The sequence below is a fragment of the Canis aureus genome, chromosome 26 (assembly GCF_053574225.1).
Source record: "Canis aureus isolate CA01 chromosome 26, VMU_Caureus_v.1.0, whole genome shotgun sequence".
Lineage (NCBI taxonomy): Eukaryota > Metazoa > Chordata > Mammalia > Carnivora > Canidae > Canis > Canis aureus.
Window position 1 is genome coordinate 12,080,371 of NC_135636.1, and position 25,175 is coordinate 12,105,545.

Sequence of the window (25,175 nt, forward strand, 5' to 3'; positions counted from 1 at the left end):
CTTTGTTCACATACTACTGCTCCTATAGGTAAGCCATGTCCTCTTTCCACTGTATCTGGCTGTGGCTACTGTACCCATACTGGGCTCTCCCACCCAGGGCTGTCCCATACTGGACTGTGTCACACCAAGCTGTCCTGCACTGGGCTGCCTTATGCTGGACTGCTCCACACATTAATTTTCCCATGTTGGGCTCCCACACTGGGCTGTGCCACACTGGGCTGTGAGACACTGGGTTGTTCCTGACCAGACTATACCTAAACTGGGTTATGTCTACCATAATAGACATACTTTATCGTACTACACTGCACTGCCCAACACTGTGCGGTACCTCCCTGGACTGTACCCACTGTACCCACACTTGACCGTACCACACTGGGCTCAGGTGTCTGGCAGCTCTCAACCACTCTGAGCTTCATTTGTTTGGTCTTCCTTAGACTCTGGGATGGAACATAAGCTCCATTTGGGCAGGAGTCTCAGTTTTATTCATGAATTAATTCCTTTACTACAGAGCAACGCTTAGCCCATAGAGGGTGCTCATAAATATTTGCAGAAAGAATGGATTTGAAGGGGCTTTGCTTTGTCATCCATTACAGTCCCTAACAACCTTTCCTATCAGTAGGTTTTCCCTCAGTTCAAATTAAATCCCTCTGCTATAAAGCAAGTGTTTCCTTGACTGGGTTTTTGATGCAGCTGACAAACCAATTAAGCTCCTGTTGCCACATTAAGAACAATAACCTGGATTCAAAGGATTCAGTGAGTTTTTGCTGACATTTTTTCTCATCTACTCTGAGTAATCTTCATTTTTTGAATATTCCTTCAGAAAGTTTTTACTATTTTCACAGATGAGTCTGGAAAGGGCCCACATTAGGCAGGCAGTTTCTGATGTTTACAAAACAGTACAAAGTTTGGGCTCCTCTCTTCTAAAACCTACAGGATTCTGGAAAGCAGCTTGAAAGCAATGCCTGGTGCTCAAGAGGGTTCATGGTGTGCTTTGGTCTGGGAAAGTCTGTGAACCTGAATGCCTGTGGTTTTGGGTCTGTTTCTAATGGAAATCATCATGGAATAAAGTGGCTTCATGCCCCCATTTGGTGGAAAGCTCTTTGTCGGCAAATGCAGCCATGTAAGGTCTGTCCTTTCAATGCTGGCTCAAGACCAGGACTCTGTCTCCTGAGAGAGGATTGTCCCCATAAATGTTGAAACTAGGCAAGAGATGGCAACACCTCACCCCCTTTCTCCACCCTGCCCATCCTCCTGGAAGTGCCCACTAATGGGAGGATGGGAACAGAGCAGGGTGGAGAGAAGGCGTGAGGGGGTAGCATTTGACTATGGACCAAAGCCTTCATTCAAAACACAGGATCCAAGACCTGAGATGCCTCAAGAACTGGGGTCTGGAACTTGAGGAGTATCTCAGGTGGCACTGGTATGGAAACGGTGCCAAAGCTAGCTTGTGCTATGTACCTGTGGTGGCAATTAAGGGATGTCAGGGTGGCCAAAAGTCTACTGGACATCTAAGCTGTCTTCTTCACTCTTGCTGTGTCTTCTGAATATCCACCTCTGTATAAGCCTGAATAATATTTCTAAATCAGAAACCCAACCACGACCTGTCTCTGCTTCATATCCTTCAATGCTCCTCGTGACGCACAGACTCAAGCCTGTGATCTATGATGCTTTTGGACCTGGATGGTCACTCCCTCTCTGGCTTCACTTTTGCCCTCAGCCCTACTGCAGACATGGACCTCCAAGGTCATCAGAGTCTACAAGCTCCTGCTTCTCCTGCCCAGGCCCTCTTCCTCATTGTTTCTCATGTTTCATGTCCTTCTCCTATTTTTCCTTATGGAACTAAACTCTATCCATCTTTTCCAACTATGTTCATGGGTCATATGCTCCAGGAATACTTCCCACCCTTCCATCTCCTCCATGTCAGCAAGAGTATTTGTTCATTTATAAGCATTTACTGATTTCCTACTGCATGCCAGGTATTAGAAACAGAGCTGAGGCAAAGACTCAGCCTCCACCTTCAAGGAGCACACAGACTGGATACCCAAGTGGTCTGGTCCCAGTTTATGACTTGCAAAGACTGAGAAAATCGAGAGACCATCCCTTATATGCAGCAAGCATGTAATTATTATGTGATGAATTTTGTTTAAAAGTTAAAAATGAAACATGAGCTTTTAGAGTCATAGGAATATGCCACCACTCATATATCAACGCATGATATTTCCTTTATGCTGAACATAAATGCCAGTGATATTGCATATATTTATTAGCATGAGGTGCTGTTTTGCCAGCATTTCAGGTCTAGTGGGAACAAAAATGAAACTTTTCTCCAGGATGAGCATTTCACCATGCCCTGCAGAAAGCCTCTCATTCTGGGCTCAGAAGAAACCCTGAAAATTTGGAATTTATGTTTAGCATTGCCCTAATGGTATGCCATGGTTGCTATGGAGATTATGGTATTGTTCATTATTGAATGAAGAGCAACAATGAGTCCAATAAAATAAATCTATAATATTGATACTGAGCAATCTTGGAAAGTGGTTATTTTGTTTTGTTCTGCATTTGTCAGAAACAGATTGAAAAAAGCCTTCCAATTAGTGGAAGGACACACTGCATTTGTGGATCTGCTGGCCCCATGAGGTAATTCATTTCTGATAATAAAAAGGAGCATTCTGGAGGGTATTATGCTGAGTGAAGTAAGTCAGTCGGAGAAGGACAAACATTATATGTTCTCATTCATTTGGGGAATATAAATAATAGTGAAAGGAAAAATAAGGGAAGGGAGAAGAAATGTGTGGGAAATATCAGAAAGGGAGACAGAACGTAAAGACTGCTAACTCTGGGAAACGAACTAGGGGTGGTAGAAGGGGAGGAGGGCGGGGGGTGGGAGTGAATGGGTGACGGGCACTGGGTGTTATTCTGTATGTTAGTAAATTGAACACCAATAAAAAAATAAATTAAAAAAAAATAAAAAGGAGCATTACCTAATTCAAACTTTTATTATGCTGGTGTACTGGACGACCACCATAAAATGCACCTAGGCAAATAATTGTTTGGCTGTAGGATAATGAGGGAACATGCATGAGCTGCAGGAAAGGTCTCAGTCTATGGAGACCGATAGGCAGAATTGATCACTTTAAGGTGCATGTGCTAATATGGGAAATGATCAGTTCAGCGGTCTGAATGTTCCCATTGATATCTAATAGAAACTTTGTTGCAGTTAGACTCAGTGGGAGATAAAATCTCAATTAAAAAAAATTCTGTCAACAGCCATTTGTCAAGCTCAGTAAAAAGAGTGACAAATGCTAAAGAGATTCAGGGTCACTAAAATGCATCTAGGGGCTCTCAGAAAACTGGGGGGATACTCCCTGACCTCACACGGGCCCCTGGAAAATTTTTAGGAACAAATGAAATGGTTGGATTTGAATAATGTGGCCCAGCTCTGCAGAAAAGCAACTAATTTAGTTTTGGCTTTAATCTTTGGAGGGAAATGTTCTGTATCCAGTGATAATAACACAAAACATATTCTGAGCTTTTCAATAGTCCAATTTCTGGCAAGGCTTCCCAATTTGGGGGGCGAATTTCTCCAAGTTGAACAAGAGGGTGGATGAGTTTCTGGTGATGTACAACTTGGTGGCTTTAAATGATAACTATTTTATTGTTCACTATTCTGTAGGTCAGGGATTTGGGGAGAGCATGTAGGGGAAGGGTGATAGCTCATCTCTGCTCCATGGTCACCTCTGACTGGGGTTGGAAGAGCCAAGATGGCCCCACTCACACAGCTGGGGTTCTGGTACTGGCTGTCAGCTGGGGTGCCTTAGTTCTCCTCACTGTGCCATTTCTTTCCCTCCAGGGCTTCTTGCTTCTCAGGCCTCCCAGTCTGTCAGGACACTGGACTTCACTACATGGCAAGAGGACAATAAAGGGAAGCTGCCATGCCTCTTCACACCTAGCCTCAGAGGCTCCACAATTTCCCTTCTGCCACATTCTTTTGGTCAATGCAAGTCACAGGGACAACGAGGCTCAGGGCAAGGGGGAATAGACCCCACCTCTTGGTAAAGAGAGCAGCAAATTCACACCGAGAAGAGCATGAGGGATGGGAAGGAGTAATGAGGTGATCTTAGGAGACAATCTACTATGGGTGGTGAAACTCTAGTCACTTTTGAATGTTCAACCAGCCTTGGAAGTTATTGCTGTGCCCTTTTGTCTCTGAGCCCTAAACTTAGAGAAACTGAGCCCAGACATGTTGTCTTTCTCCCAGCAATCCCACTGTCCACAGTTTTGTTGTCACATATGCTATAGACACTAGGATAAGCCAACATGCTAGCAATGTGATGCCGTGGAGTGGCGCAGGTCCTCACTGATCATCAGGCTTCCACACTCATCTGTCTGGTGTCCCTGAAAGAGGCAACTAATTAAAACCAAATTCACATTGCTGAAGCCAAACAATATGGAGCTGAAGTCAGTCTCTTAATATCTTCCAGAAGGACTCTAGGGAGCTTTCTTGCTGCACACTGAATATTGAGGTATTGTTTTATCACCTTGGGTTGGATAAATACATGTTATTTTTTTTTTAAATCTTAACAATTATTATTAGTTTCCATTAGGCAGCTAAACCGTTTATTTTGGCCCGGCTATCATTTCCCAGTATCACTCCCTCTCATTGCCAATGAATGACCCTGGGAGATCTTCCATGGCTGCCTACCAACAAATTAGCTGAGGCCAGGAGTTACTGCTCTCCTAGAAGGAGGGGGTGATATTGCACCTGCAATCAACTTTGCATAGGACAAGGGACACTCTGAGATTTGAGGTACCAGAATTGAAGACTTGTGCATCAACTAATTCCTTTGCCTGTGAGTCCCAGCCAGCAGCAAGTAATGTCTTTAGGTGTTTTCCAGCCCTTGCCAGATAGGAATACTGCTCTGTTCTTACAGCTAAGATAATCAGCTGTTTCTCCCAAACCAAGATTGCTATGGAAAACAGGATACATTGGTATGTGCAAATTTGTAGCAACATTTTGACTTCTTTAGGGCTGTTTATTTTCATGACCAAGCATACACACACACACATATGTTTAGACAAAGAAAGATCTTAACCCCTGGGCTAAGGAGTGAGAATATGTGACCTCCTGGGTAAGTGTAGAGCATTATCCCCTAGCAAGAGTAATTTCATTTAAAAATATTATTTATTTATTCATGAGACACACACACAGAGAGAGAGAGAGAGAGAGAGAGAGGCAGAGACACAGGCAGAGGGAGAAGCAGGCTCCATGCAGGGAGCCTGACACAGGACTCGATCCCCGGTCTCCAGGATCATGCCCTAGGCTGAAGGCGGCGCTAAACCACTGAGCCACCCAGGCTGCCCAGCAAAAGTAATTTCAAAGAAGTCATGCAACTAAAGCAGAGCAGGTTAGTATTGCCACTGGAAAAAACAAGCTCTGCCTTACTGTGTGGTTGCTGGTTGGTCATTTCCCAATCTTATGGAGAAGGTTCCACGTTTTCAGTAGGAGACAGCATGGACAATATACAAAAAGGAAGAGACATCAGAGATGAGGGATGGCAGAGAAAGAGTTGGTATCAGAACTGAGGGCCCAGTTGCTGTCCTGTAGATCCGGAGTCTTGTAGGTCTTTCAGATCTATGAGCCATTTAGCATCTTGCTACAAAAACCAATACCTTCCTTTTGTGCTTGTTAATCCAATTTTCCCAAGCTTTGCCAAACTTTCACCATATAGAATTGCTATGTTTCAAAGAACACAGTTAACTCCTGGGTTTTTATTTCCACTCCATAAGGAAGCACACAGAATGGCTGCATAATACTGTGATTACCTTTTGTAATATTGCCATAGAGAAATATAAAGATTGTGTAGGCTAAGTAGATTATTAACTCATCCATATAAAGTTGAAGTGATTATAAATAAAATATATATAATGCAAATATCTTCTGGCTTGATGTCTCCTGTTGCTGATTGCATTTTAACTGCGACAATATCTCCCATCCCACATGTCCTTCTACAATGTGATCTTGACATTTCATTTACCAAGATGTGCAGTCTCTGTTCCCTTCCTTCAGACCTGGGCAAATTTGTATTTCATGAGTAGAAAGTGACAGAAGTGAGGTAGTGTGACTTCTGAGCCCAGATCATAAAAGCAATGTTGCTCTTACCATGCTAGCTGGTTAGCTGGGACTTTTTTTTTTTTTTTTTTTAGCCCTGACCTGCCATGGAGTAAGCCTGAAGACCTGAGGCCACCATACTGTGAGGAAGCTCAGGTTAATGGAGAGACCACATGCGGGTCCTCCAGTTGATAGTTCAAGAGAAGATCCCAGATGGAAATCAGCATAAGTTTATCAGGCACATGGATGAAGATACATCCTGATGTGTTGGCATCCTGATGCCGACTCCATCAGATCAGCCTCAGCGTATTATTTCTAGGAAGTCTGCAGAAGGTCTTTCACATGTACTCACAGAGTGGTCTCTGCCTGCTGTCTCTGCTCTTGTCACACGATCCATCATTGTCACTGTCTTTCTTCCCTTGTTTGTGATGCTGCCTGAGATTCCCATCCCTGCTTTTGCCGCCTGCCCCCCACTCTCATTTCAAGGGCCTTGCTGAAGAAGAATGATTCTAAAGCTTTCAGTACTTGGTGATTACAAGGCTGGTGAATACTCAATGTTGGAGCAGGAAGAGACCTATGTCCCTAATTTTTGGTCATGCTTTGTCAGCTGGGCTCCTGAGCAGCTCAGGGTGACACGAAGCCTTTCTTTAGTAGTTTCATACTAGCCTTGATAGCCATTACTTTTTCAGTAGCTCTGACAGAGCATTTACTATGGGGCAGGACTATTCTAACCACTTCAAGAATGTTAACTTAATGACATGTCTTCATGACAGCTCCATGAGTTTTGTTGAGTTTTGTTTGAACAGGTATGGATACTGAGTTGGAATAATTTTCCCAGGGTCACCCAGCTAGGAAGTAGTAGAGCCAGGGTTCAAATCTAAGCAGTCTACTCGAAAGTCCATGCTTTAAAAAACAAACAAACAAACAAACAAACAAACAAACATTTATTTATTTATTTATTTGAGAGAGAGAGAGAGAGAAAGAGAGAGAGAGAGCAAACACATGAGAGGGGAGAAAGGCAGAGGGAGAGGAAAAGAGAATCTCATGTAGACTCCCTGCTGAGCATGGAGCCAGATGCAGGGCTCAATCTCATGACGCTGAGATCATGACCTGAGCCAAAACCAAGAGTCAGGCATTTAACCAACTGAAACACTCATGTGCCCCAAAAGTTCATTCTTTTAACTATGGTCTCTCATGCATCCTTAGGGGCTCCCATCCAGTCAATGTGGCCAAGGACAGAACAGAGGCCATGCTATGTCTTCCACCTTCCTTGTGTCTCTTATGCTCCTTCCCAGTTATCCTGCTGGTTGATCAGTGTGTGTGTGTGTGTGTGTGTGTGTGTGTGAGTGAATGTGTACACATGTACATTTGTGTGCTTGTGCACCTATGTTTTTCTATATTGTGTATACTGGAAAGCCAATCATGGCTTGCCTGAGTCTATGGTCATGTTTGTTATAAGAGATGAACAAGCCCTAACCCAGCCAACCTTAAAGGCATCTGGGTTTTTAAGAGCTTTCCAGGCCCTTTGATAAAACCTATCAGGCCAGACTAATGCTGCTGCTGTTTGCCATTCATTCTCATCGGGTTTAATGAAGATAAAGGGGCTCTCTTTATGTATCCAGTTGGGCTCAACAAATTAACCAAGCTGCCAAAAGGGTACATGTGAACAGAATATTTGTCCTCATAATGTTCATTAGGAAGGAGAAAGTTAACTAACCTTTTTTGCTGTGTTTCTTTTCCCAGGGCCCAGTGAAAGCTGCAGAGCTGAAACATCATCTCTAATCTTATTTCTGATGGGCCTTTCCCTAACTTCTCCTTTTATGATCTTTTCACAGCTGTTATATTGAATCAGTATCATTATGTGTTTAAAAAAATATTATGCTCTGTGTCTCAGAGCTAACTACCCAGAACTAAATATTCTGGCCCTTTTCAGAAGATGACAGGCAATTAGAGATCTGAAAAGGGTGGCGGGACTGTTTGTTTGCTTCCCGTATCCTCTCAGCAGCAACTCAGGAAAGAAATGAAGGCTGCAGTTCTCAGATTTTTTCTATAGGTTCATGGTATGAGTATGAACAGCTCTCTGGAGCAGATTGCAAAAATGGCCCCAATTCCTCCCTTTCCTGAATGCATGCCTCTTTGAAATGTTAACTTTGTCTGTCTTCTCATTAAGAGATGGTGCCTGTACTTCACACCTTGTACCTGGATTCAGACATGGGATTTGTTTTGTTCCAGGGGATGTTAGCAGAGGCTTGAAGGATACTTGTGCTTTGCTGTCTCTTGCTGCTCCTGGAAGCTTGAGACCCCTATGTTACAGGGCGTAAGCTGGCAGTTGAGCCAAGCACATCCAACTCAAGTGAACCAAGTCCCTACTGAGTTCAGGCTATCAAAATTGGGGAGGGTGCTTGAGTGGCTCAATCAATTGAGCCCTGACTCTTGTTTTTGGCTCAGGTCGTGATCTCTGGGTCCTGGGAGCAAGCCCTGTGTCTGGCTCCACACTCAGTGGGGAGTCTGCTTGAGATTCTCTCTTCCCTTCTCCCTCGCCCCTTCCCTCTCTTTAAAATAAATAAAATTAAAAAGAAAAACTGGGAATAATTCCTGTTTGAAAAATCAGTTGTATAATATGTTACCATATTCATGAATGTCTGGCAGACTGAATAAAAGTAATTTAATAGAATTGACAGTGTTATCATTCTGGTTCTTTTCCCCAACTACTTGCCTCCATCAGTGTCCAGATACAAGTTACAAAACGAAGCACAAAAAACCCAACAGGACAGCCAGAGCAGAGGTGTTGAAATAAGTTGTCTAGGACCAAAGGGGTTTCAGCTGTTCACTGAGTAGCTCTGCTCTACTTAATAGACAAGAAAATTCAGAAGTCTGGGAGAACACTAGCGTAAAATAGTATAAATAAAATTAAAAAACAAACCTGTAACAAAGAACAAAAACAGAGCTATTAATCAGCTATTAATCAGCTATTAATCAAACCTGTAACAAAGAACAAAAACAGAGCTATTAATCAGCTACTAATCAGAATAGCCTTTTGGATCCAGCTGCCTTCCATGAGGAAGATGTTTGCTGAGAGAGGCCACCCAGACTGAATCCACCTTGCACACATCGTTGTCTTACATATTTTTCAAATCTTTTGTGTGGAACTGATTTAAAGTCTTTAAAACTTCTAGAAAACCCAAGGACTATAGACACTAGGGAAATGTCACTCAGCTAGGGCAAAAGCTCAATATTTTTACTTTTAAAAATAAAAGAAAAGAGGTGTTGTTCACATGCAGCGTCCCACATGATGGGACATGAGGACAAAGAATGGAAGTGGGCTGTCTGGGGAGGCTGTATGTTCTAAACCATTTCCTTCCAATCCCAACATCTAGTCTATGTGGGATGGAGAAGGAGCTCTTAACAGTGGCTTTATAAACGTGCTCCTGGATTTTGCAGCTGTTAGTGTACTCCCTAGTTAGACCACACTATTTTGATTTTCAAAAAGATATAGCTCATTTTGTAAACTTTGCAAGCTTGGAAATAATTTCCAGATAAAAATTTTTTTGAATGTAGCTACATGAAAAATACCTTAAAATATTCTTTCTAATCAATAGTTTATTGAGAACCTCTTAAGTACCCACTACCAAGCTGGACATCATTGCAGATAATAATAATCAAAAAATAATAACACTGCTACTTAGGTAAGATAGGTTCCTTTAAGAAGCTGATATTCCTTATACTATATATTTTTTTGGATAAACAGTTGGCGATAAATATTTTCAATGTAGAAATTTGATCTTAGCTTCAGTGGCTTTATGTTATCACCATATTATGAGCCAAAATGTTGCTCAAGATCTTTGCTTTTTTCTGAGGAGCAGTTATAAAAAATAAATCTCCAAATAACTTTTCCTTGTCAGATCTTCAAGCCCTTGATGTTTGCATCTGGAAACTGTCCAAATGGACTTTGCTTAGAGGTAGGTTTTTGTCACTGTTTTTTTCTCTCTCTTCTGGAATTTCAAAACTTCCATGCAAGGAGGTTCAATGCCCTCTCTGGGCTTTATAATACATTAAAAATCCTCCTTCATCATCTCACTTATTACCTGCGATTACATGGCACTGAAACAGTAAAAGTTCCTCTCTTTACCATGAGAGACTAATTTTGATGATTAACTGAGGAACTGTTAAATTTTATGTCAATGCTCCACTGTCATTATGGAATTAGTATTCATAGCCAAACGAGAATTCTGAGACTGAAGAGTTTGGGTGAAAATAAGGCAGGAGTGTCTGTGGTTCTAAAGTAGCTGGGACTTAGATCCTCTAAACATTGATCTTAAAATTTGGCATCTGCATGACTTTTCTGGAGATTTCAAAATGAATCCTGTGTGCATTCCAGCCTCTAATGGATCCCAGAATGGAAACAGAAGACAGAAAGCCAATTTGCACAGAGCTTCATTGCTGAAAACTATATAGAAGCTCACATCATTAGTCATATGATAACATAGACCAGAGAGTCCACATCCCTCCAAGAGAGACTATTACAAAGCATGAGGCCCCAGGTAGATGGAAACAGGGGCATGGAACATATGGAATTTAGTGCTGGTTTTCTGAAAACTCTTCATGTAGGTTGCTTCAGGGATGTTCATTGAGTGAATGGTGTGAAGAAGGATTTAAACATTCAAGAGTGTTGAATGAGAAGAAATTCTTTTTTTTTTTCAGAGAAGAAATTCTTAAAGTGCTTTTCTACTGAGATTGTTATGATTTTTACTTTTAGCTCTTGAACCCCAGTGCCTATTTTCAGCTGATGGCCCACATCTATCATTGGAGGAACACAAAAGTGTTTCCCAGGAAGATTTCTCATGGCCAGCTGTGGCAGATCCTTTCCCCTCCTGTACTCCTCCCCTCAGCATCCCCCATCCCGAGATATCCTATTGGAAAGACTTGTGATTCTCAAGACACAGTGGGGAATTAGCCTTCCGGGAGCAGCTTCTGGCCAAAGACAATGGCAAAATGGAAGACCCATGACCCCATTTTCTCACATCCCGGGTGGGACTGCTCTGAGGTCTTTCACATTGTGAGATCCCTGGGGAGATTAAGCCCCAGTTACCCACAGTGGGGTTCTATTCATTACCTCACTCAGTACGGGCTCCTTGCCTCCTTGGTCTCACTTCCCTACTCTGCTACAGGTACTTCCTAGGGGCAGCACCCAAACAAACTATATGTACATGACACTACTGTGTCAGCGTCTGCCACTAGAGGAACCCAACTAAAGACACCTTCAAAAAGAGACACCTAATTGTATTTCTTGATCACTCATTTGCCATACTCTTACTGTGAACCCCCCATGTGTGAGGTATAATGCCAGCAGCTGAGGAAAAGAACAAGGAGACACATGTACCTTCTTATTTTCTTAGAAGTGACTTCAAATAAGGACATTGTAAGAGAGGCATGTGAATGCTCTAAGATCTCCAGCCTCACGGTTCCTCCATAAGCCCCCAGAATGATCACCTTGTGTCCTCTAAGAAGATCATGAAGAGGAAGGTGTTACACAACTTCATTGACTTTTCCCTGCCCACTGTTGCTTCTCAGTCTTATCTCTGCATGTCTCTACTCAGTTTCTTCTTTTTTTAGTTGAAGTCTAGTTGACACACAATGCTACATTAGTTTCAGGTGTACAACATAGTGATTAGACAACTCACTTTCAAGTTCTTGAAGGTGTTTATCTTGCTTTTGAACATGGCTATAGCTTCTTTGAAATGTTCAATTAGAACAAAATATCCATACAGAAAAGCGCCTGTGTCACCCAAGAAATCTGTCTTTCAGACCCCATACAGACACTTCTCCCTGTTCCCACAAGGGAAATCACTATCCTGACTTTCCCAGAATGGTTTCTTTTTTTCACTTTAAATGTTCATGTCTGTGAGGTTCAACCATAGTTCTGTACTTAACTGCACATTGTTCATGCTCATTACTGTGTAGTATTCCAGTGTGTGAGTAACCATGATTTATCTGCTCTACAGTTCTGTTTTGTTTTTTATGTAATCACCCAAAACATGGGGCTTGAACTCACGACTCTAAGATCAAGTTGTGTGTTCTACTGACTGAGCCAGCCTGGCAACCCTATGTGCTCTACTCTTGATGGGCATCTGAGTGGTTTCTAGTGGAGTCCATTATGAATAGTGCTGCTGTGAACATTCTAGTACATCTTTTTAAGATTTTTTAAATTTATTATTTATTCATAGACATAGAGAGAGAGAGAGAGGCAGAGACACAGGCAGAGGGAGAAGCAGGCTCCATGCAGGGAGCCCGACGCGGGACTCGATCCCGGCACTCCAGGATCCTGGGCCAAAGGCAGGCGCTAAACAGCAGAGCCACCCAGGGATCCCCTCTAGTACATCTTTTGATGAATACATGGGTGCATTTCCACTGGGTATATGCTCAGGATGACATTGTTGGGTCATAGAATATGCATGTATGTTCAGCTTTGGTGGATGCTGGTAGTTTTCGGCAGTGGGTATACTGGAATTCATGCCCACCAACAGGGTCTGAGAGTTCCATTGTTCCAAATCCTTTCTAATGCTTGATTTTATCCATCTCTTCTCATTTTAGCTAGTCTGATGGGTGTGGGCTATGCCTTTTTGATTTTTCTATAGAGAAAGATATATATTTTTTATCTCTTCTTGTAGCAGAAAACCAGCAGTCTCATATGAAAGTTTTGTGGTTAATAAAATTTTGCACCTGCTATTAAATTTTCTATTTTGCACATTTTTTGTCCATAATCTTTGAAATTATGACTCATCCTAAGGACTGCTTTTTGTAAAGCCATCTGAATACTTTAACTAGCTAATCCTCCTTCCCACCTGAGAGGTGTTTGCATCACCCCCTCTCTAATGAAATGTGGGTCCGCCCACCTGAGTGTTCCTCCCTGTCAGTCCTTTCTGCCTCATTATCTCCCTGATGCTTTCATTTTTCACTCCATTTTTCTGCTTGATCTCCACCATTCTTTTGAAACACCCCCCTTGCCCCACAAAGTAGCAAGCATTTCTTTAGTTTTCTTTTGTCTGTGTTCATCTTTTCTCAGAAAGTCCTTGAGGAGACACACAAGTTACTTTGCATTCTTAAGTTTTCTCTTTTGTTTCTAAATATTAATTTGTCTGTAGAGCTGATCTAATGGTGAAGAGTGATTAAGAGTACAGGCTCTAAGTCAGACTTCCTCTCTTTCTCTTTCCCTCATTCCTTCCTCTAATATTTATGGAAGTTTATCATGTGCTTGATCCTACACCAGGAACTGGGATGTAATAGTAAGAAAAACCGATTATGATCCCTTCCCTCAATGAGTACATAACTTCATTTGCATAATAGAAAATCATATTCACGCTAATACATCATTACAAGCTGTTATGTATTGAGGAAGAAAGGCAAGGGGTTCTTGGATAGTGTTTAACAGGAAGGTACTGTGAGAAAGAGACTTTCAGCCTGGGGGCCTTAAACTACGCGAGGAATTAAGTAGATACCCCATCCTTAGTGGAGGAGTATCTTTAGTGGATTATTTGCTTTTTGAATAATTGCCCATTGAGGGTGGGCAGGAATTCTGTATTATAGACTGCTTACTTGGTGCCCCCCGATAAACCACATATCTTGGTGTTCATACCCTTTCAGAGTCCTTCCCACACTAATTGCACTTGGTCCTTTTGGCCAATGGGAAATTAGCAAGCAGGACCCAAATAGAGGCTCCCTCTTGAAACCTTGGACCACCATGAAGAAATTTGTGTGAAGAGATGCCCTGGAGGCTATGAGACTTTATGGAAAGTGAAAGGGAGACAGAGAGAGAAGTTGAGCCAGCACCCAGTGGTTCTAACTAAGGCATGTGAAAACACCATCGTAGCTCCTCCATTCCCCAGTGTAGCCCCTCCAGCTGACTGCACATGGGGCAGAGACATCCCCACTGTGCCTTGCCTGAATGGTAGACTTCTGAGCAATAAATGGTGGCTCTTCTTTTAAGCCACTGAATTTTGAGGTGGTTTGTTGTACTGTAGTAGATATCTGAACCATGCTGCTTATTCATCCTACCTGATTTGGGAGCTTACTCAAATGATGCAGAATGGAATTAATGCCTTCCTTCATGTAGTCCAGTTAAACTTAGGGATTTTAACCTCAAGTTCATGAGCTCATTGAAATCAGAGTCCCAACTTTGTATATGATATATACATATCCACTGCCCCCACCCCCAGAGATAGGAGTCATGGTTTTCACTATACTATTCTCAAAAGAATCTGTGATTCCCAAAAATAAAGATTAAATGTTTCAGAAGAAAATATAGACACGTGGTATGTTCTACAAAAAAAGACACTTTGAATAAAGTGCTCTGTAGGAAAAAAGAGAAAGAAATGATTAGTGATGCTAATTGGAATTGGAGTAGTCTCCACAGTGGAGGTGATATAACTTTGTTTCCTTGAGACCACCTTCAGTAAAGCAGCCTGCAACCTTTATGCCAGATAATCTGTTTCTCCTCTTGTATTACATAGCATTCGTTGTACCCCTGATCTTTTAAGATGGGCCAATTTCCTCACACTTCTCCCCAAAGTCAAACAATTTAAATAAATAAATTCCAGATATTACAGTAAGTAATAAAAACCCAGGATAAGGTGTGCTTCCAGCATTCCTGGGGTCCAGGGCAGAAGTAAAAACAGAGGCTCACATATGATGGCTAAATATTTTAAAGTTACAAGTTAGGATAATAAACTCTTAAATAAAATATATTCTATTCTCCTAGCTTGTCAAATTTAGCCTCAAATGCAAGATTCTCAGACATTTCAGAAATCTCTACTGGCATATGGCAATGTGGGGAGAGATGGCCAAGCTCCCTATTTTAGAGGATGACCTGTCTCTCTTCTCTTCCCCACTCCCAGCTCTGTCTTACATAGGAATCTCAACCCACATGTCCATGCTGTGTCCATATGTCTCCACAAGCAGCCATCCCTTTGGGCCCTCTCAAGTCTGGAATTGCACATAGTAGCAACCCAGTTCACCCTCAGAAGGGTGAACCCTTCTTTATGATGGACCCTGAAGGGAGACTGTGGATATTTTGGGCAGGAATTTAAAAGTCTCAAATAGCTGGTGTGTGATCTAGAAGGAGGTATTGGTAATCTAGGTGCATAGAACTCTTTGGCCTCACAGATTCCTCACCCCATGGTATACCCAGAAGAGGACCAGAGTGGAGTCCCTTAGGACTGCGCTATCCAATATGGCAGCCACTAACTACAAGTGGCTTTTGAGCATGTGCAATGTGGCTTGTCCAAATTGAGGTGTGGTGAATGAGTTGATAGTAAAATGCATAGTACATATACAAATTCAGCACAAATAAAAATACTGTGAAATTTCTCACTAAATGTACTGCTGTCTTTCCTTTTGCTTTTTAAATTTTTTTTAAATGAAGATACAGAAAACTTTTAATTACCTACATGGCTCCCACTTGTGACTTTTTCAGACAGTGCTGCTCTAAAGCAAGGGGCCCAGGGCAGTGGCCCTTGCTGTCCTGATGCAATGGTATCACAGTGATAATGCTCTAGAGAGCTCTTTCCTTCCCTTCCAGCCCCACCCACCCCCACATAACTTTTACCTTGTTTTGATTGCTCTCACCTCCCAGATACTAACTCTTAGATTCATGGTTAGACTTTGATGTATAATTCCGGACTGCTACCCTGGCATTTAACAACCTTCCTGACTCTCCTCACACTGGCTCTCTAGTATTTATTTCTGACTTTTTTCTCCCCTTTGCCCCTTCCTCCCACTTCTCATTGTCTGCAGTGAGGGGCTTTGTTTCCATCTCTAGAACCAGGGTTCTGGTCCCTTAGTATTACCCAGCCTATCCCTGGTTTTCCTTGTGAAGAGTAAGTAAGATTCCATAAGCTCCTTGACTCTCTGTGGGTCATTTTGGATGTAGTCTTCTTAGGTATTTACTGTAATGGCATGGGTTTTATGGATAATAGCTTTCTTTCTTAATCCTCTCAGAAAACATATTTGCATTTTTGCTGGAGTTCTCAAGTATTCCCCTAAGGATGCAATCCAGGGGCAGGCCAATGGGGGAGGAGACGAATAGTTGACTTTCCTTAAAGATTTTATAAATCCTTCTATTTGCAAATGTTATTCACTCAAAAATATTTTTTTGAGTCCCTATGATGTTCTAGTCACTGCTCTTCTAAGCATGAAGACTAAGTAGTGAGTCAAACTGGAGAACTTCCCCTTGATAAATTAATTAAGAATCAAGGAATACAATACAATACACACTAATACAGAGAAGCATTTGGTGCTGTATATGGGAGGTCAGGGAGGTGAGGGCAGCTTCTCAGAGAGATATCCCCTGATAAATCAGTAAGTTACTGAAAATGTAAATGTCTTCTTCAGACCCTTAATAAAGATTAGTGCTTATACGAGGAGAAGAGAGACACGAAGGCCACTGGTGTCACAGTGGAGACCTGGCCATGTCTCTCACCCTAAGGGACTTTTATCTACATAACACCCTCATAGCAAATGGGATTCAAATTTTTAGCCTTGTACCAATCCATAGCATATGGGATTGGATACCTTGCCTCACTGAAAGACCACATCCACTTCATGGATATTTGGTCCTAACTGTAAAAAGGACTATGTTTTGAAATATTTCCCTTTGTAATTATTCTTTTGGATATTATTTTCCTTGCAGGGCTTGCACTTTTAAAACCAGAAAGTTGGGGAATCCCTGGGTGGCTCAGCGGTTTAGCGCCTGCCTTCAGTCCGGGGCATGATACCGGAGACCCAGGATCGAGTCCCACGTCAGGCTCCCTGCATGGAGCCTGCTTCTCCCTCTGCCTGTGTCTCTGCCTCTTTGTCTATCTATCTCTATCTTGCATGAATAAATAAATAAAATCTTAAAAAAAAAAAAACAAAAAAAACCAGAAAACTTGGGGCACCTGGGTGGCTCAGTATTTGAGCATCTGCCTTTGGCTCAGGTTGTGATCCCAGGGTCCTGGGATCAAGTCCCTCATCTGTCTTCCTGTGGGGAGCCTGTTTCTCCCTCTGCCTATGTCTCTGACTCTCTCTGTGTGTCTCTCATGAATAAATAAATAAAATCTTAAAAAAAAAAAAGGCAAGCCTGGGGGGCTTGTTTTTTCAACCTGTAATCAGGATTTCCAAAGGCTGACTATGGAGGTGATAAGTATTATCTTACATTACACTACAAATGAGTTACAAGGCTTAATGGTGAATAGAGAGGGTCTCCATAGGGTTGGGTCCTACTTATTGTTAATTTTTCTGTGTCATCACTGCCTACCATAGATCCCAGCACATAATCATACTTAACAAGTTTCTGCTAAATGAATGGGTGATTGAATGAGCGAACTTTAAACCTCACCAGTGCAGTAAAGACAGGGAACGTACTCAAGCCTCCATAGCTTTCTGATTTGAATGTAAATCTCTTAGGGCTCTACATGGATTGCACATTGTGGCTTTCCCTTCACCATCCACCCATCTTTTTCCCTTTACTCCATAAACTCTCTCCCTAGATCAAAAAATGGCCCTTGAGTCAGAGATGTAATCATGTATTCTCTGTTGCGTTTTCTCTTTCTCCACCCAAAGTAATCATCCTTTCCCCTCTGCTAGGCTGGAACCACTCTAGCAATAATAAAACTTATAACGTAATAATAATAACATGAATACCAACAATAACAGTAACAGTCAACTGAGTACTACTTGCTAGTCACTGTGCTGAGCACATGACATCCAATCTGTTTGTTACTCCTCCCACAAGCTTGGAGTGAGGTCTCCTTCCTGTTTTAGAGATGAAGGAATTGGTAAGGTGATAGCAGTGCGCTGTGATTTGAACTCAGGTGAATCTGACTCCCAAACTTTTGCTCTGAACTGCTTTTTAATGCTGCCCCTTTTTGAGTAAGCCACGGTCTTCCTTCCAGATAGTGATCAAGTTATTTTTATTTCTGAATTCATCGTGATTTTTTTCTTTGTAAGTTTCTCTTTTCTAAAAACTGTAGTTATATACTTTAAGCATTCCTGATTGGCTGTTTCAAGCATAGAACATGACACTGATGATGAATATACAAGGAGACAGATTTGTCTAAGGGTTGCTACTGCCAGAATTATAACCTTCCTCTTTCCCCTGGTGGTAAAGACAAATTTGTTTGTCTACTTCCTTATTCTAACTCTGTTCTTCAGAATGCACTTTCCACCATACCTCCCAATCATGTTGGCTTTAGGGTAAATGATGCTCTGTGTTCTATTGCTGGCCCAACCTGCTCCAAGGTGGTTGTGTAAATCAATAACTCTTCCTTGCTCATGTATGCTGTGGGCCAGGAATTCAAATTTGACAAAGTGGAGGACTCTTCCCTGCCTCCAGGATGACTGAAGGCTCAGCTGGGTATGACTTGACCATGTGGGGGTTGGGCAGCTAGGCTGAGGATTAGCTTCCATGGTGGTTTCCCTACTCATGTGTCTGATTCTTGGGCCTGGGGACAGGCTGTTGACCACAAAACCCACACATGGTCTCTCCACATTGCTTGGACTTCCTCAAAATGGTGGCTGTGTTCCCAGAAAGTGTGTATTGAGAGGAAGTCTACCAGGAGAATCAGGTAGGGGTTACATGACTTCTTCCAAACTAGTCCTAGAGTCACACAGCACCTATTCCACTTTATTCTTTTAGTTATAATTAAGTCATAAATCCAGCCCAGATTAAAAAGGAGTGGAGTGACACTCTACCTTTCAACTGGAAGAGTTTCCAAGAATTTGCAGCCATTGGTAAAGCTGTCACAAGTCAGTAAAGAGCATTCATGCACGTATTGATATTCTTGAGAGCAAGGAGGTATGGCATTCAAAGAGAGGACAGGGTGACACAAACCACAACACCAGAAGAAAAACATCTAAATTGGTAAACTGAGTCTTGGCACAATCTTACAATATAACAGTTGTAGTCATTAAAATTATGTTTTCAAGTGATAAACAAAAGATAAGGAGAAATATGTCAATATATTAAGAAGTTGGAAACAGTTACAGTTAGTATGTAGAACCTCTACATATAATCACAGATTGAAAGAATCTGGCATTATGGATGATTTTTCTTCTGCTTATCCATATGTGTGAATATTTTTACAATAAGCATATGCTGCTTTTGTAATCAGTAAAAAAAAAAATGAGCAAGGAGGAGTTTGGAAAAACGAAAACATCTGCATTAGTTTCAAAAGACCAAGAAACTGTTTGGGTCAAGTTGTTGTTTGTGCACACGTGTGTGTATATGTGTGTGTGTGCAGGGAGAGGGAGTAGTCTGAACCTCTGAAGCCTCAAGGGCAACTGGTGGGGCAGATAGGAGGGTTACCGTGTAGGAGGAGGAACATTTGTGTCATTATGTGCAGGCACTGGCTCTGGGGAGGAGGAAATTAGATGGGGAGAGACTTGTGCAAAGTCAAATGGCTAGCTAGCTAGCAGAAGGGCTTGGCAGGGAGCAGAGGCCACTCAGTCCGTTCGCCAACCGCTCCCCCCAACCTGCTGCCATTGTCAATGAAGTGACAAGCAGCGGCTGCCTGCGCCTTACACGAAGGACTGACACATTTCCATTCCCAGTGGGCGTCTTGCCTGCGGCACTGTATCTATGAGGATGTGTGAAAGCTTCTGGCTTGGGAAAGCAGAGTGTGATTTTATGGAAATTGAGCTGAGTGTTGCGATAAACTTAGCAGTCGTTGGTCATATCCAATGACAGGTGACAATTTTATTCTGAAAGAAGCTGAATTTGAGAGAGGACTGGAAAGAAGCTTAACAACAGTGATCTTCCTTGGCTAAGAGGAAAATGAGAAGGATCCATCCAACTCTAGGGATGGCTTAGAGGAGGAGCCCCACAATTCAGATACTCAGTTTCTAAAGCTAGTTTTAGGAGGCCAGACTGCACTGGGGCATCTAGAGGTATAGCTTCCAAAGAATGTGTCCATCCTATCCCTAAAATATTTCCCTGTGGACTAGGAGACACAATGTTCTACAGATCTCTGAAATCAGAATTCAAGACTAAAATATTTTACCATCAATATTCCATATTTTTTACTTTCAAGTTCCATTGCACTAGGGCAAAAGCCTCATATAGATGCTTCTAACCTTTCATACCTTCTTTTATCACCTGTGACTCTTTTAATAAAGAGGGGTTGCCTGAGGCAGGTGCAGATAGAACTGGGACAGTTTGAGAGGGAAGCTGGCTGAAGGAGCCAAGAAAGAACAAACGCTTATAGCCTAGACTCAATAATTCAGAGGGTTTCCTGGACAAGACTATGGACAAAAATACTTCCAAGAACATGGGCTGTCGTGCAGGGGGTCGTACAGCTATAGTGGATAGGGCTAAAGTTTGGACTTTTTCTTTCACATTTGAATTCAGCTAGAAGTAACATTTTACAGATTGCTTTTGTGGTTTCTCTCTGCTTATTTTCAGAGAAAATGTCAAGGAATGATTAGTATTTTTCATAAGGTCATAGGGCCTGTGGATATGAGCAGTTTTGCCTAATCTTAGCATTTTGCCGGTTCTGTTTGAGATGCTCTTTTCTGTAGAACAACGATGCCTTCTCTTCCTGCTTCTCTCTCATCGAGTACCTCCTGTGTATCCTGCGTGTTATGCAGATTTTTTTTTCAATTCTCACAAGAACTGTATGAGGTCTGTTATAATTCTTCTCATTTAGAGATGCAAGAACCTCTAGACTAGAGGTTCATAGAGGTTAGTTACTACTCAAGACCACCAGCTGCTAGGTTATTGGAATGGGCATCGAATCCATGTGATATGGGATGTCTTATATGCCGAAGGCAGGGAACCTGGCTACTTCTGGTAGTTAGGGCTCAGTTCCCCACATGAATGTCAAGTGTCAAGTTTCCCAGGGAGAGTATTGGGGGATGCAGATTATAGGACCAATGTCTTTCTAGAAGAGACAGGAAATTTCCTCCAGAAGAGAGAAGCTTGGAGAAGCCTATGATTGCAGGGATAAGCCTGGGAGGGCACTGGTGAGCAGAACTGGTACTGGGGACAGAGCACACCCAGCAGCCGGTCACCCTGGTAGCATAGAAAATTCGACAGCATATCACTTCATGTAGAGATCATCTAGAATCCAAAACTTTTCGATCTTAAATATAAGGTATCAGTTAAATACAAAAATAAGTTCTTGGGGATCCCTGGGTGGCTCAGCGGTTTAGCACCTGCCTTCGGCCCAGGGCACGATCCTGGAGTCCCAGGATCAAGTTCCCCATCCGACTCCCCCCATGAAGCCTGCTTCTCCCTCTGCCTGTGTCTTCCGTCTCTCTCTCTCTGGGTCTCTCATGAATAAATGAATAAAATCTTAAAAAAACTAAGTTCTCTAAACAGTTGGCTAAAATATCCTTAAGATGTGAAATTCCACATAAAATGGCAAAGGACACAAAAGGGCAAGTTTATATAGAATGGCGCAAACTTGATGCAATTTTGGTATTTAAAAGTAAAGGAAGGGCAGGCAGCCCTGGTGATGCAGCGGTTTAGCGCTGCCTTCAGCCCGGGGTGTGATCCTGGAGACCCTGGATCGAGTCCCACATCAGGCTCCCTGCATGGAGCATGCTTCTCCCTCTGCCTGTGTCTCTGCCTCTCTCTCTCTCTCTCTCTCTCTGTGTATCTCTTGTGAATAAATAAATAAAAAATCTTAAAAAAAAAGTAAAAGAATAATTCAGAAGTGGTCATAAATTTGTTCAAAAATGATTAAAAAGCCAAATAGATTTCTAAAAAGGATAGACACTGGAAGAGATTCAGGGAGAGAGAATAAATATTAAATATATTGGTCCTTAGATGACTAGTCATTAAGAAGCTCAGCTTTAGGGAGAATTAGCTCAAGTCCAAAAAGATTCCCTGGAAGCTGCAAGGAATTGCGGCTAACACCCCAGGGATTCTGAGTGATGGTGGGATATTGTATGTTGGTGACAAACTCTTCCAAGGTCACATGGTTGTGTGGAAAAGCATTGGAATATCTGAAGGATGAGGGTAACTCATATTCTTTTTTTTTTAATTTTTATTTATTTATGATAGTCACACACAGAGAGAGAGAGAGAGAGAGGCAGAGACACAGGCAGAGGGAGAAGCAGGCTCCATGCACCGGGAGCCTGATGTGGGATTCGATCCCGGGTCTGCAGGATCGCGCCCTGGGCCAAAGGCAGGCGCCAAACAGCTGCGCCACCCAGGGATCCCGGTAACTCATATTCTGAGCAGAAAATTTTTCTTGCCACAGTTCTAGGGCCAGAGGCCTGATTTGTTTGAGAAAAAAAGCAGTGTACTTTCCCTGGAATGGGAGAGTCATGTGCTGAGCAGTGGGGTACTAAAAGGGAGAAACATATTTTGGGATTATGTTCAGGCAGCAAGAGATATGGGAAGATGCTGCTGAGTGGGAAACTCTGAGCATAAAAAAAGACATCTAAAGATTAGTTGTAAGGGGAGGAATCCCATGCCCTTGGCAATGCCCTTGGCAATGCTCTTATGCCATCCTTTTAAGGAAATCTAAAGACAAATGTTATTTTTTGAGCTTTTAAGGGCAGATTCCATTGTTGTTAGATGCACTGACAAGCAAGGAACAGCCTCAAGATCATCTAACTTAAATTCAGTTTACAATCTGGGGGAAGGCATGTTGGAAGATACAGACTAACACTTTGAGCTCTTTTACTTCATCTTCCTTTGATGTCCAGGACACAATGAGTAAGAAGTGCCAGGTGAGCCAATGCAGCATATTTCCAAATACTGGGAGTGGGAATGTGTTTATGGGATTAAGTCAAGTGAACTACAAATAGGAGGGCATAAACTGCTGGCCCAGAGATGTGCTATTTCATTGTTTTTTATTTTAATGGGGCCAGAAAACAAAAATCTGAAGATTTCACGTTAATATTAGATTTCCCATTCCTGGTGGAAAAGGGGAAGGTGTGAGAATAACTCTCCACATGACATTATTGGCCGGACCTAAGAAGGGGTTGTTGTCATTTGGGGAGATGCATGCTCTCTGGCTTACCATGAGGCCCAGCACTCCTTGCTGCATTGCCCCCATGGGCTCCACACTGCATTAGGAGCTGTGAGCACCAAGCACCTGGCCAGGCTGTGAATCATCACCACTAGGCAAAGAAAGTGCTGAAGATGCCTTCTTTGAGGCTACTATAGAATGAGGGAGAAACAAAGACTCCCACGGATTAAGCTCACAACTAACAGCTTCCCATGGTGAGTGTGGAGGGAGAAGGCAGGGGTGTGTGCGGGGGTTGTGGGAAGGCAGCAGATTTCATGAAATATGAAGCTCCATGGAAGGGGATGATGAAGTGGGTTAAAGCCTGGAAGTAAACACATATAAATATTTGATACAGAGTTCTAAAGCAGCAAGCAAGACAGGGAGAGGACAATAAATAAAGATAAAAAAGATAAAGATGCTCTTGAAATGTATGCAAATCAAGTCAGCCATCTTTGGGACCATTACAGTGTGAGAATGGGAAAAAAGTGATACACGAGCCTGAGAGGCTATGCATCGAATTTCAATTTTTCTTTGGGTATTTATGAGAAAGCTAAGACACCATTCCTGAATTTAGGCTGGAAATTCCTCCCAGTCTTACCCCTTATGCCTTTTGTGAGTCACAGCAGAACTCTGGAGAAGGGGAAGGTGGGTGTGGGATTAGCAGGGCAGCAAACTTTGCAGGCATTGTATCCCGGGAGGCCGTGTGCTGCTGGCGATATCCACAGTTCTCTGGAGGCACTGGTCCCCCTGGGACAGCATGCTCCTGCAGCTGGTGCAGTTGAGTGATTAGCCCAGCAGGACCTTGAATGCCATTCCTATGTCCCAAAGAAAGCGAAGGTTTCTGAAGTCAGGGAACATTCCCAGGAGCCCCACCTGGATGCAAGTGAGCCTCTCTGGAGAGGTCAGCTCCCTGGGAGAAAACATCTTCCTTTAGGATGCTTGAGTTCTCAGGGGTCTAGAGTATTGCTCCAAAGAAAGGTAGAATGAACAAAGTTCTACATTTAATCTCTCGTGCACTGGAGAAATCACTTAGAGAAGGAGATATGTCCATCATAATCACTTAATTAAAGGAAGACACTGCGTAGATGGCCTTACTAAATGAGGAAGAAATGCAGATGATTGAAGAAGGCTATGGTTATAATTATAACTGGTATTATTTCTTATTAACCTCTCTTATTGCAGATCTCTGTGGCAGGCGTGGGGGGGTGGCGGGCAGCAGGCAGTGAGAAGAGGAAGGTAAAAGACTGGGTGAAAATGGCTTCCAACTCTCTACAAGGAGACAGAAAAAATGCCTCTCAGTTTTCTGAAATCACACACAACTATAACAACTATCTCAAGTCCTGCTGTTCTGAAACCTTGGTTAAGAGCATGGCATTGAAGCACTTCATTAATTTATTCTGTTACTCAGTTTTTAAACCTTTGTCCTTCCTGAGTTATACCACCGTCTCCCTCCCTTACCTAGTTCAGCATATCTTACCTTCTAAATCTCTCTCCACGTGTCTATTTCCTCTCCTGTCCAGTATAGTCAGCATATACCTCCGCCCTTTCATCTGTGCTTGTGTCCCAGCTATGGTCCTCTTTTCAGAAAGAAAATCTGTTGCTTGAAATCCCTCAAGAACATCTAATGGCTCTTTGGATAAAAAATAAAATAAAAAACTTAACACAGTCTACAACCTTACTTCTTAAACTGTGGTCCCTCTGTCAGCTACCCAGGTATCTTCCTGGAGCTTGTTAGAAATGCAGACTCAGTGCCTGCATTTTTTTGTGGTCCCGAGGTCATTCACCAGTACATTGAAGTTTAAGAGACATGGTCCTGCAAGGTTTTGTGTTCTTTGGCCACTACCAACCAATCTTGCAAATCTGCCTAATATTTGTGGGTTTCTGGGCAAAAGTAAAACAGAAGGCCATAAACCTAAATATTTTAAAATAAATCAAACCAGCTGTTAAATATTTTCTAGCTTCCTATTTTGGAAAAATACACCTTCATAATGATTTAGAAAGCTAGATTTCCTTTAGGATTCCTGGAATCCTATATCTCCATGCCATCACATATCAAAAAAACTCTGAGCAAG

The 25,175-nt window shown here is 42.4% G+C and overlaps 1 long non-coding RNA gene across 2 annotated transcripts in view; it reads left to right on the forward strand.

Annotated features, from left to right (window-relative positions):
- LOC144297900 (uncharacterized) overlaps nt 1-4,251 on the forward strand; it is a 51,581-nt gene extending 47,330 nt beyond the window's left edge. Inside the window, exons 3-4 of one of the 2 annotated variants that reach the window (XR_013364791.1) lie at nt 2,567-2,637; nt 3,851-4,251. This is a non-coding gene — a long non-coding RNA (uncharacterized LOC144297900). The remainder of the gene's footprint in view (nt 1-2,566; nt 2,638-3,850) is intronic. The other variant, XR_013364790.1, reaches the window with a different exon arrangement.
- The last annotated feature ends 20,924 nt before the right edge of the window (nt 4,252-25,175 follow it).